At 44.8% G+C, this 11,100-nt stretch overlaps 1 protein-coding gene across 1 annotated transcript in view; it reads left to right on the forward strand.

Annotated features, from left to right (window-relative positions):
* Positions 1-11,100, forward strand: part of Dmrt1 (doublesex and mab-3 related transcription factor 1) — a 95,838-nt gene that overhangs the window by 82,498 nt on the left and 2,240 nt on the right. The window lies entirely within an intron of this gene.

Consider the following 11,100-nt stretch of genomic DNA (forward strand, 5'->3'; position numbering starts at 1 on the left):
AATAATAATAATTCTTTAATCTTTGTTATTTGGTTATTTGTTTTGACATAAAAGGTTCGAGGTGCATTTTTAAATAAATGATTTGTATTTATATAAAATCAAGACTTAAATATTTAAATTTTATTTTAAAGTTGATTTTATTTAGGTATATATGTTGGTTTTTTACCTATACATGTGGACTTTGTCTCAGATCTTTGGCAATCAGCTTTCCTCTTCACAGTCAGAAATAACTATTTTAAATAAATAAATTTAACATTAAAATATTCTCCCCTTAACTACTAAGTGCATTAGTTAATTCCTACTGATATCTGCAGCTTTTCCTTCTAAATTTTATCTGGATCAGTGTTATAACTAGTACTATTTCAGAGTGGAAATAGTTGTAATTATTATTTTCATTTCTCCAGAAAATACCTTATTAGAACCCCAAACCCTCACTACAGAGCTGGACAGCATGAGAATTCTCTGTAAGGAGAAAGTATCTCATGTCTTCTCTTTAAACACTAGCCCACTGCCATGTGGTCAGCAAGGCTCCTGGAAAGCAAAGTGAAGGGAAGCTGATTGTCACATGTCAGCTGGAATGAGCTCATAGACAAGTCACATGAACCAGCCTCATACTGTCCCAGCAGGGCTACAAACTCTGCTAGAAAGTGTCAGCAAACCACAGGGCGGGGTTGGGGGTGGTGCTGCACACCTGTAATCCCAGCACTTGGGAGGCAGAGGAAGGAGGATTGCTGTAATTTTGAGGTTTATATCATGAGTTCCAGGCCAGCCAAGGGTATGTAGTGAGACCAGTCTCAAAACTCAATCCTTAGGCAGTAGCAAAAATGAAAGGTAACGATTTGTGCATTGATAGCAGGGTGTTCTGCAGGGAACACTTCCGAAGTTTACCCTGCGGTGGAGTAGACTTCTCTGTGTGTCTAAAAGGTCCCTCTGTAACATGTTAAGGAGAAAATGAGCCACGTGCAGCTTGTGCCTTGGGTGAGTCAGTTTAGCAGGATGCTTTTTTTTTTTTTTTTTTCCAAAAAGTTCCTTGTCAAGTACTCAGGGTAGAAGACTTTCTAGGGCAGACAGAAGGGAAGGGAGAAGCTGGAAGAGGACCAAGAGACTGGGGACAGCTAAGATCCGAACGCAGGGCACGAGGTGAGGGACAGGCTTCATCTTGTTACTAGCCTGTATCTGGGTCATCTGTCTGGGACACTTTCTGATACTCTGTCCTCTTAAATGAACAGCCAGGGGTCAGGACAGCTGTTAGGGGAATGCCTGTTTTGAATGAACAGGCGTGTTACACACTTCTTTAATTACAATTGCATTTAACACTGTTGTTTGTGTTAGGGTTGAGGTGTTGCTCAGAGCTGTCCTGGATTGTTAGGGGACACATCACTAAGTCACCGGGCTGGCTTTTGGCCCCAAGTGTCTTTGGTCATAGGCATTTCCTTATGACATTTTACTCACTGGTATTTTTTTCTTACTTAGAGCTACCCTAGCCCCAGAACAAAATCTCAGGAAATACTCTCTGAGTTATAGGGACCAGTTTCTACATTTGTTGTTGTTGTCTTTGTTTCTTTGAGACAGAATTTCCGTCTAGCCGTGGCTATCCCAGAACTCACTCTGTAGACCAGGCTGGTCTCCACCTTGGAGCTTCGCCTGGCTGTGCCTCCTGAGTGCTGGGATTGAAGGTGTGAGCCACCCCAGCTTGTCCATTCTTAGGGAGAGTCATGGCTTCTCCTGGAGGCAGATTAGAGAATAGGAGATACTCCACTCTGTGTGGCAGAACATTGTGCTCCCCAATGGAGCACTCTGTGTCCAGCATCTCAGACATGGCCAGCAAAACAAAACAACAAAAAACCCTTTATGAGCTGTGGTGCCGTCAGAGCCGATATGTAATCCTGGCAGCGTGGCCTTTCTGGTTGTCAGGAGGCTAGCAGCATTTCCTTATGTGTCTTTGGAGATGAGCTAGCACTTCCTAGGATGAACAGAAGACCACAACTCTACCTTGAGAGAGTAGAGGTGACTGCTCGTTAAGTACTTGCTCTCCTTGCTGAGTACTTGCTAAATACTTGTTCTCTGTGTTAAGTACTTGCTCTCTGTGTTAAGTACTTGATCTCTGCCTTTTGCTCTGGGGGCAGGCAGTAGCCCTCCAGAGTGCTGGACCTCACTCTCGTTTTTGAATTACAGATTAAATTACAGTCTTCACTGCAGATAAACCAAGTGTCAAAATGCCTGTTCTCCTTAGAGTGTGAGACTATGGGAAGTTTTGTGTGTGTGTAGGGGGTGTAGTCAATGCCCGGGCATTTAAATAATTTCCATCAGTAGCATTAAAGGTGAAATTAATTATACAGTGACCAAATGCCAGCTGGATAGTCTCAGAGTAAGACTTGAAACTTAACTTTCAGGGCTTTAAAGGTTTGGCGAGTTAAACACCTTTGTCATGTGTGTGGAATGATGTCACGGGTTGACACACTGCCATTTTACACCAACATTTTCTGTAAAAATGTGTGTTTGCTTCATCGTTGGACACAAGGTGTGTCTGTTGATTCAAGCTCGTTTTTCAAAATTGCTCACTGCTTTAACCAGTCAATCCATAATAGAAGTAATCTATATAAAATCTAGTCGAATGGTCCCCGATAGACCTCATTTATTATGGAGAAAGGAAAAAAAAACATGTATTTATCTGAGGAGGCCAAGGAGGGTGACCAGATAGCATTAGCTTAAGTGTTGGGTACCATGGGCCAGCGTTCCAATGGTAAGGTGCTGAGGGGGAGGAAAGGGGTCACGTGACTATCTGGAGAGCAGGACTTAGTGTCACGTGACCATCTGGAGAGCAGGACTTAGTATGGGAGGGAGTGGGTGGGGTGAGCAGAGAACACAAGGGAGACCCTGGGCAAGCAGGTAGTATCAGTGAACACAAGACTCAAGACCAGCAAGGACTTCATTGGTTGCCGAGGAAATGGAAGGTTCTCTTACAGGAGTAAACTAGTGGGAAGCCTGCCCATTCTGGTTGAGATGGCAACAGTATCATTCAGGAGCAGATATAGTTTTCTTTGAGAAGTCAAGACATGAAGCTGCCTTCATGGAAATGCTGCTAAAGCCTTCTGTGACAAGATGGGGCAAGTCCAGCGGTGTGGAGGAGGTCTGTGGGCGGGGCTGGGTGAGAAAAGTGGGGGGGATTTCTGGATAAATGATAACCTTGGCCTGAGGATGGGGGCAGGACACGGTGCCCCTCTCCTGCCGGGAGAGAAGGAAGAGATGGGGTTCTGACAAGCAGGAGATTATGAGTGGGTTCCAGGAATCTTTTCTAGGCATTAGGCAGTTCCAGTTGCCCATGCTTTGGGGAAGGACTGCAAGACCAGTTGAATTGGGGGATTGTAAAAAGAGGATGGAGAGGGGATGGGGTTTTGGGTGGTGGGAAGAAGTGGGGGAAAGGGGAATATCAGAAGACTGAAACCCAATCCATAACTACACGCAGGTGTCAATGTGACGTGAAAGTGACAGAGATACTGTATGGAAATGGGGGGATCAGCAGGAACAGGGAAGAGGAACAAGATGGGTGGGGGTGGCAGTGGGGATGTGAACCTGAGGAGTACAGGAAGCGTGTGGGTCATGTGAGCTGTTTATCTTCCTATCTGGAAACCCCTGAATTTTCCTTCCTGATGTCAGCCGGTTATGCTGTTTTTAGCCTTGCTTGCATCCTCCTCCTGTCCTAGCTGGAAACACTGCTCATGGTCAGTCTGCGGGTTCAATACTGCTGCTATGAAGAGATGAAGGGACACTCTAGTAGCCATGAGTGTGCTAGCAAACCCCGGTGCAGTTTGCTTCCTTCAGTAGATCTGCTAGATGGTCATCTTGGAAAAGGAATGTCCTGACAATGACACTAGAACTGTCTGCCTCCTGTGGCCCTCTGCCCTGTGACTAGTGTGACCATTGGACTGGATTATCCATTTTCAAATTACAAACTCTAAATACCATGCCTGTTCTGCTTGAGAAATGGCACCCGAGTGTTCCCTTGTAGCCAATTACAAAGTTTTTTTTGTTTTGTTTTGTTTTGTTTTTTACACAAAAGACATCCTAGGATCCACACTGTTCAAGCTGCAGGTCTCAAAAGTTCAGTTAGAGCAGCGGCTCTCAACCTGTGGGTCACATGACTTACAGGAGTCCCTAAGAATATCCTGCATATAAATATTCACACCACAATTAACAGCAGTGGCAGAATTGCAGTTATGAAGTAGCAACAGAAATGATTTAATGGTTGGAGGTCACCTTAACATGAAGTATTAAAGGGTTGAAGTATTTGAAGGTTCAGAACCACTGAGTTAGAGTGTTTTCAAAGATGGTGTACTCCTACGGTAAAAAGCTGACTGACCATGGGCCAGCCTGGATTAATCTTCTGGATTAGAAGAACAAGGCTCAAGCCATTGTCCCCTGGTCCCCTGGGTGTTGTTGATATTTCTGACAGTGCTCTGTTCCAGGCTTAACCAACTGCCCAGTGAAGTTGGGATGTCCATCATGCCCCGCCCTTTAGCATGGAATCACACACGATTCATTCTTTCAAAACTATAGTAAAATTTCCTCCTACTGTAAAGCATTTGGTTAGAGCTAACTTTACTTCTTTTTAAAAAGATTGTGTGTGTGTGTGTGTGTGTGTGTGTGTGTGTGCGTGCGTGCGTGTGCGCGCGAGCAGTAGAGGGAATTGGATCCCCTGGAACTGTAGTTAATGAGTAGTTGTGACCCCATTCAGTGTGGATAGGCTGAGAGCTGAACTCTTTAGCCAAAACCTCTCTCTTAGAATGGCAGATGGGATAAACCTGCTCAGGGCTTACTGCTTTCATGTGTGACGGACAAATTTTTCCAAGTCATAACCCTAACCCCCTCCCTCCCCCTCCTCAATAGTCTTGGCTAGCTTAGAATTCACCATGAAAAAAACAGGCACACTGAGCCATGGAGATCCGCCTGCCTCTGCCTCTCAGGTGCTAAAGGCATTCGCCTCCGTGTCAGGCAAGTGGCCCACAGAGCTTCTCCTTTGCTGGGGTGACCACAGTTGATGTGGTAGTCATAGGTCTAACTGTTTTCAAATGCAGCCGCGAATACGTGGTCACCTCAGCGTCTCTATGTGGACCTGAGCCCTTGCTTGTATTACAGAGTCCCCAAGGATTGCCACTCACCCCTGCCGCCCTCTTTAAGAGCCCACTGTAAAGTCCTTGCATAGAGACTCAATGCTGCTGTACATACAATGTAAATAAAAAACATCTGCGCTTAAAATCCTTAAAAGTGCTAGATTTGAGGCTCCTTTTGCCAGTGTGTGGCTTTACAGTGTTTCCTGGTTGTGTTATGTCCACGCACCACCCTCCTTATGAATGTGTCCATCGTTAGACTACTTTGTTCTCTCAGATAATCTCAGTTTAGTAACCCCCAGGCTTTCCTTGTAAACTGCCTTTCTAGCTCTGCACTGAGCTGTTGCCATGTGTTTCTCTGCCCTGACTGCTTCAGTTAAGTCTTCCTGTAGGTTAGCCCAGCTTCAGAAACTGTTATATGTAATTGAAGTCCCCCACACAATGCTGTAAAAAAGAACAAATAGTAGGCTCAGGTTTCGGGTTTGGAATGCATGGTGACGCTCCGTCTTTCTGTTATGTTGAAGACAAGTGAAGAAAATCAAAGCCACCTTTCTCTGAACATTACACATGAAACAGACATGCCCCAGAAGTTTGGGGGATATTTGAGCTGTGGTGTGGGTGAGATTTATTTTTCTTTCCAAACCACTGCTGAATAAAAATCCATTTATTTTCTCGGTTCCGCCTTAGACTTGGACTCCAAGTTCTGTGGAGACGATGTCCGTCTTATGCCTGAAGAGAGGAATAATTAACAATCATACCTTGAAGACCCTAAACTTCACAGGAGATTCTGCCTCCTTGACCCTCAGATCAACACTGTCAGATGAATGGCTATAGAAATCTCTCTATGTTCTTAGGGTCTGAAGTAGTAATAGGTCATGAAGTCAGATGCCCAGGTCTGTTCCGTAAAGTGGTGTTCTAAGCCAGGTGTGCTGGTGCATTCCTGACCCAAGGGAGCTCAGGGTCCCCTGACTGAGGGCCACATGAGCTATGTGAAGCTATGTCTCAAACGGTTTTAAAAATGAATCAAGTGGTATCCTAGTTGCTTGTAATATAAATGAATGTTCCATATCTTTAAGCTGCCTTGGTCACTGATATTTAATCTGAGCCTGACAGTGGTGGTTGCACACCTTTAATCCCAGCACTCAGGAGGTAGAGACAGGTGGATTTCTGAGTTTGAGGCCAGCCTGGTTTACTGACTATTCATTCCAGGATAGTCAGGGCTACACAGAGGAACCTGTCTCAAACAGACAGACACAACTTACAATACCTAATCTGTACGTTTCAACCGATGTTTTTGTTTAGGGTGTAAATCGGGGTGAGGGGTGTGTGTGTGTTCAGTATAGACTAATGTTTTTGACCCTGGTGTTGTGAGTCAGGTTGGTTGGATCTGCACACACAGTCCTTGAGACACTGAGGTTTGTCTGTCTTGCGTTCTTTCACCATCGAGGAAACCGAATCAGAAAGTGCTTCGGTCGTGTCCGTGTCTGGTGGCCGAGCTCATGGTTCAAGGCCTGGTAGGGCAGGCAGTGAGAGATGCCTTTCTCAAGGCCGAGCCGCAGGGTGGAAACAGTTGGTTTCCTCACACTGACTTTCATCATAGCGACCCATGATGCCATCTGTGCTTTGGGCCTCCCTGGGTCCCCGGTGGAATAGAATGCTCAGGCAACTTATCTCCATTTCTCTTTTTAAAATAAGAATAAAAAATACAGCCGGGCGTGGCGGCACACACCTTTAATCATAGCACTGGGGAGGCAGAGGCAGGAGGATTTCTGAGTTTGAGGCCAGCCTGGTCTACAGAGTGAGTTCCAGGACAGCCAGGGCTACACGGAGAAACCCTGTCTCGAAAAAAACCAAAAAAAAAAAAAAAAAAAGAATAAAAAATGCATATTATGTCTGTATGCAGTGTGTGTGTGTGTGTGTGTGTGTGTGTGTGTGTGTGTGTGTGGTCAGTGCAATGATACAGGAAGTAGAGAGGATAGCTCTGTGGGGCAGGCTCACTCCTCTATCTTTATGTGAGTTTTTGGCTATGAAGCTCAGGCTTGCCATGCATGGGCAGGAAGCTCCTTGGTCCTTGAAGTTATTTCACAGCCCTTCTTTTTCTGTGTGTGTGTGTATGTATGTGTCTCTCTGTGTGTGTGTGTGTGTGTGTGACTGTCTCTGTGTGTGAGTGTGTCTGTATCTCTGTGTATGTGTCTCTGTGTCTCTGGGTGTGTGTATGTGTGTGTGTGTCTATGTGTGCTTTATGTTAAAATAAGAAATTCTTCCCTCTGAGTGTTAGTTGAACTCTCTAGGTGAGCAGAGGTCTTAGTTTCATGTTCGGATTGCTGTGATTAAAACAAAACCTTGACTGAAGCAGTTTCGGAGGGGAGGGCTTTATTTTGGCTCACAGTTCAGGTTACATTTTGGGGGAAGCCACAGAAGGAGGAGCTCAAGCCAGCCAGTTGTATTCCCATCTGCTGCTCCCTCCCACAGCCCAGGATCCCAGAAGGAAGTGGGCGGGGCCTCCCACCTCAATTAATAGAACCAAAATAATCTCCCACAGGCATGCCCAAGGACTAACCCAACCCAGACACTCCCTCACAGGTGTGCCCCGGGGGGCCTATCTTCCAGGCTGTTCTAGGTTCTAGCAAGGTGACAATTAATACCAATGGGGACCACATGGAACCAGATGGCAGCAAAGGGGCCAGTCACAGCAAAGCAGGGTAGGTGGTGAGTATGGAAATGTTGACTCTGGAACAGTGCTCTCCTGGCTTGGAACAGAAGGACAGGTGATAGGCCTGTGGGGTCTTTTGGTTGTTTTGTTTGTTTGTTTGAGAATAAAAACATCCTATCGTTTTTGTGACTTGTGTATGAATATTCAAGTAACTGTGAAACATTAGAAGGAAAGAAATCTGGTCCCTGTTACATAGACAGTTATTTTCTGGTGTCCTCGCTCTCATTTTAACCCATATTTCCCAGTGCTTGAGAGGGTTGGCATAGTCATGTGAGGAGGATGAGGGGGGCACCAGGTTGTGGATTCAGTCTTCAGGAACTCCCTTTTATCATGGCGGGGCAGCTGCACGTTAACACGCTAGACACAGCGCTGGCCCCTCACAAAGCTGGCCCCAGATTTTAGAACTGACACGTTAAAATGTGTTTTTTTAAGGAACGAGTTATCCAATATAGACCTTCCAGCCCTTGTCCCTAGCTTTTAATTCAACTTAGGGAGAAAACACATTTAATTGTTTCAAAGATTATTACTTTTTTTTTTTTTTTTTAGTAAATTTCTAGTAAATGGGCAGATTAATAATGGGCTATTTTTTTCTCAGCTTGTGGTTTCTAATTACATCAGTTACAGCTCAGCCCTTCTCTTAACTAGAGTGCAGGCATGAACTGGGGAAGAATGAGCTAATCCTGATAGATCAGGTGGAAGAAAGCCCTCCATTCAGCTCTTTACCTTTCATCCCTTGTTCTCAGTGCCAGGAATTAATGCTGTTTGAAAGTACAAACTGATCCTGCCAAGCCCCGGCAGCTGAGATAATCCTAATTATTTTCACTGTTAGTGAGAAGGGCGGCAGTTCCACTCTGGAAGAAGGTTCCTTTGTGAAACGTTAAATATCTGCTAAGTGGTATTGATTGGACGTGATTTTATTTCCAAACACTTTGGTTATCGGGAAGCAGAGGAATTTGTTGTTGAGGACATTTTCACAGTTTTCCATCAGATTCCTTTACGCCTACAAACCTGCAAGAGGCCAGCGCTTTAGTACCCCTTGGCAATGGTACCCAGGTAAAGTGCCCATAGCCCCAGGGAACGCTGTTTGCATTTTGTTTTCCAAGGGTTTCTTAGTGAGGCTTTGATAGTGTTTAACCTACAAAGGAAAAAAATAACTTGCTTTTCCCCCTCCAAGCATGAATATTCTGTGTTTCCTCCTATTACAGAAAGAGAATTATTCATCCCAGCCACATCAACTTCATTACAGATCATTCAAGTTATAAGTCTTTGCAGTGTCGAAAGATGGAGGGAAAAGATTGAGTGGGTTTTGCTTTATTATTTTTAGGGCTTTTTTTCTTGTTTGCTTTCTTTTTCTTTCTTTTTTTTTTTTTTTTTTTTTTTCAGTATGTATCATTTCTCAAAAAGACTTTGTTTAGGGTCATCAAAACCATCTCAGACGTTTTCTCCATGGTGGTAAGAACCGTGTAAGATCTGTTTGCTTTTAGCCCTTAGGGGCCATAAGCTTAATTGGTGGCTTGAGAGGAAGCAGGTTCTAGCTGGCCTCCTTGGCTTAGGACCCCTTACCGTGACAGCACAGATGAGAAGGGCAGGGTTTCTTTCTCCCTTTGCAGCCTCTGCTCTAATCCATTTCTTCTATTTCTGGAGGGACCAGGGCTCCCAGGAAGTAGCACCTTTAATTGACCTTTTGCTACTCATGCTTCCTGCTCTCCCTCCCCCCCCACCCCCACCCCAAGCACAAGAGCGAAGCGATCACTTCATCAGAGAAGATGATGTGAGTTTGAGCATCTCTGACCCAATTACTCTTTCTTTGGGGTTATTCCCCAGAGAAGAATTACCAGGTCAGAGGGGATGAACAGTTTTACGGCTCTGATCACATGTCACCAGGCTGCTGTCCAGAAAGATTGAACCAATTTCTCGGGACGGCAAGTGCTGTCTGTTGGCCTCTCAGTGCAGAGGCCACCAGGTGTTAGCATGCTTTCAAATGACACAGGCAAGCCTTTTGAGTTGAAATTAGTCCTCCACAGAGCCCCAGAGAGTCAACTTAAAAAAGAAAAAAGAAAATAAACAAACAAAAAAACAGAGGTCCTGTCAAGTTTTTTGAATGTCTAATTACAACCACAGTTACTACTCTTTGCCTCCAGAAACGTTAAATGAAGTTTGTTTAAATAGATGGGGAACCCCCCCCCCAAAGGACAATACTTAAGGATGGTAATACAATAGACTTGGAGCATTGGTCACCAAACCTGTTTAGGCACATGGGACTTTCATAAGGTGCTATCCAAAATGAATCAAACGGAATGTGACACTAACTTCAGTAACCTTTTATTGAAAAAACAGATGTAAAAATAACATGGCTGTAAGTTTGGAATGGAGAAACACTATTTTTTTTTTAAAGATTTATTTGTTTATTATATGTAAGTACACTGTAGCTGTCTTCAGACACTCCAGAAGAGGGAGTCAGATCTTGTTACAGATGGTTATGAGCCACCATGTGGTTGCTGGGATTTGAACTCTGGACCTTCGGAAGAGCAGTCAGGTGCTCTTACNCACTGAGCCATCTCACCAGCCCTCCCCCCCCCCTTTTTTAAGATGCTTTTCCCAAACAGATGAAGTTCATTTGTTTGCCTCCTCCCTGGATTGTGGTCCCCTGTGCCTGGAGCCTCACACATTTGTGGTTCCAATTCCCTGGAAATAGAAGGCAGCTAGAGCAAAAGGACTATTCCCAAATTCTTGTTTGCAACACCCCCATTCTTGCCTTAGTGCTAAATTAGCTGAATGAGAAGGGACAAGGGCATCTTCTTCAGCTTCTTACTGAGGGCCAAGGACAGTTCATTGGAAGGTGCTTGCTTACATCCCATAAGCCCCAGTGTCAGTCTGAGAAGGACAGGTAGTTTGGTCCCTTAATCTCAGGACAAGGACTGTGGGGAGGTTGAGTGGCTGGTTTCCTTGATTATAATCAAGGCTACACAGGGGCAGGGGGAAGAGCATGCCGGGGGTGACTTGGGGGGGTCCTCTGTACAACCTGGGGAGATCAGTTCTCTTAGCAAATGGCTTAGAGTATGTGGCCTGTCAATAAACATTCACTCCCTGGTTTGCTGTTGGTTGGTGTGACGATGTGCAGGTAAACAAATGGACTCCAGCCTGCTCTTGAGATCATGCGCTAAGACAATCTCTAAGCAAAAAGTCTACCATACTTGGACAGCATCTCTGTGTGTATATGTTTGATGAGGGGCATATACATAAGACTTGCAGAGAAGTTGAAATTCATGGAACAGTGCA

The sequence above is a fragment of the Mus pahari genome, chromosome 1 (assembly GCF_900095145.1).
Source record: "Mus pahari chromosome 1, PAHARI_EIJ_v1.1, whole genome shotgun sequence".
Lineage (NCBI taxonomy): Eukaryota > Metazoa > Chordata > Mammalia > Rodentia > Muridae > Mus > Mus pahari.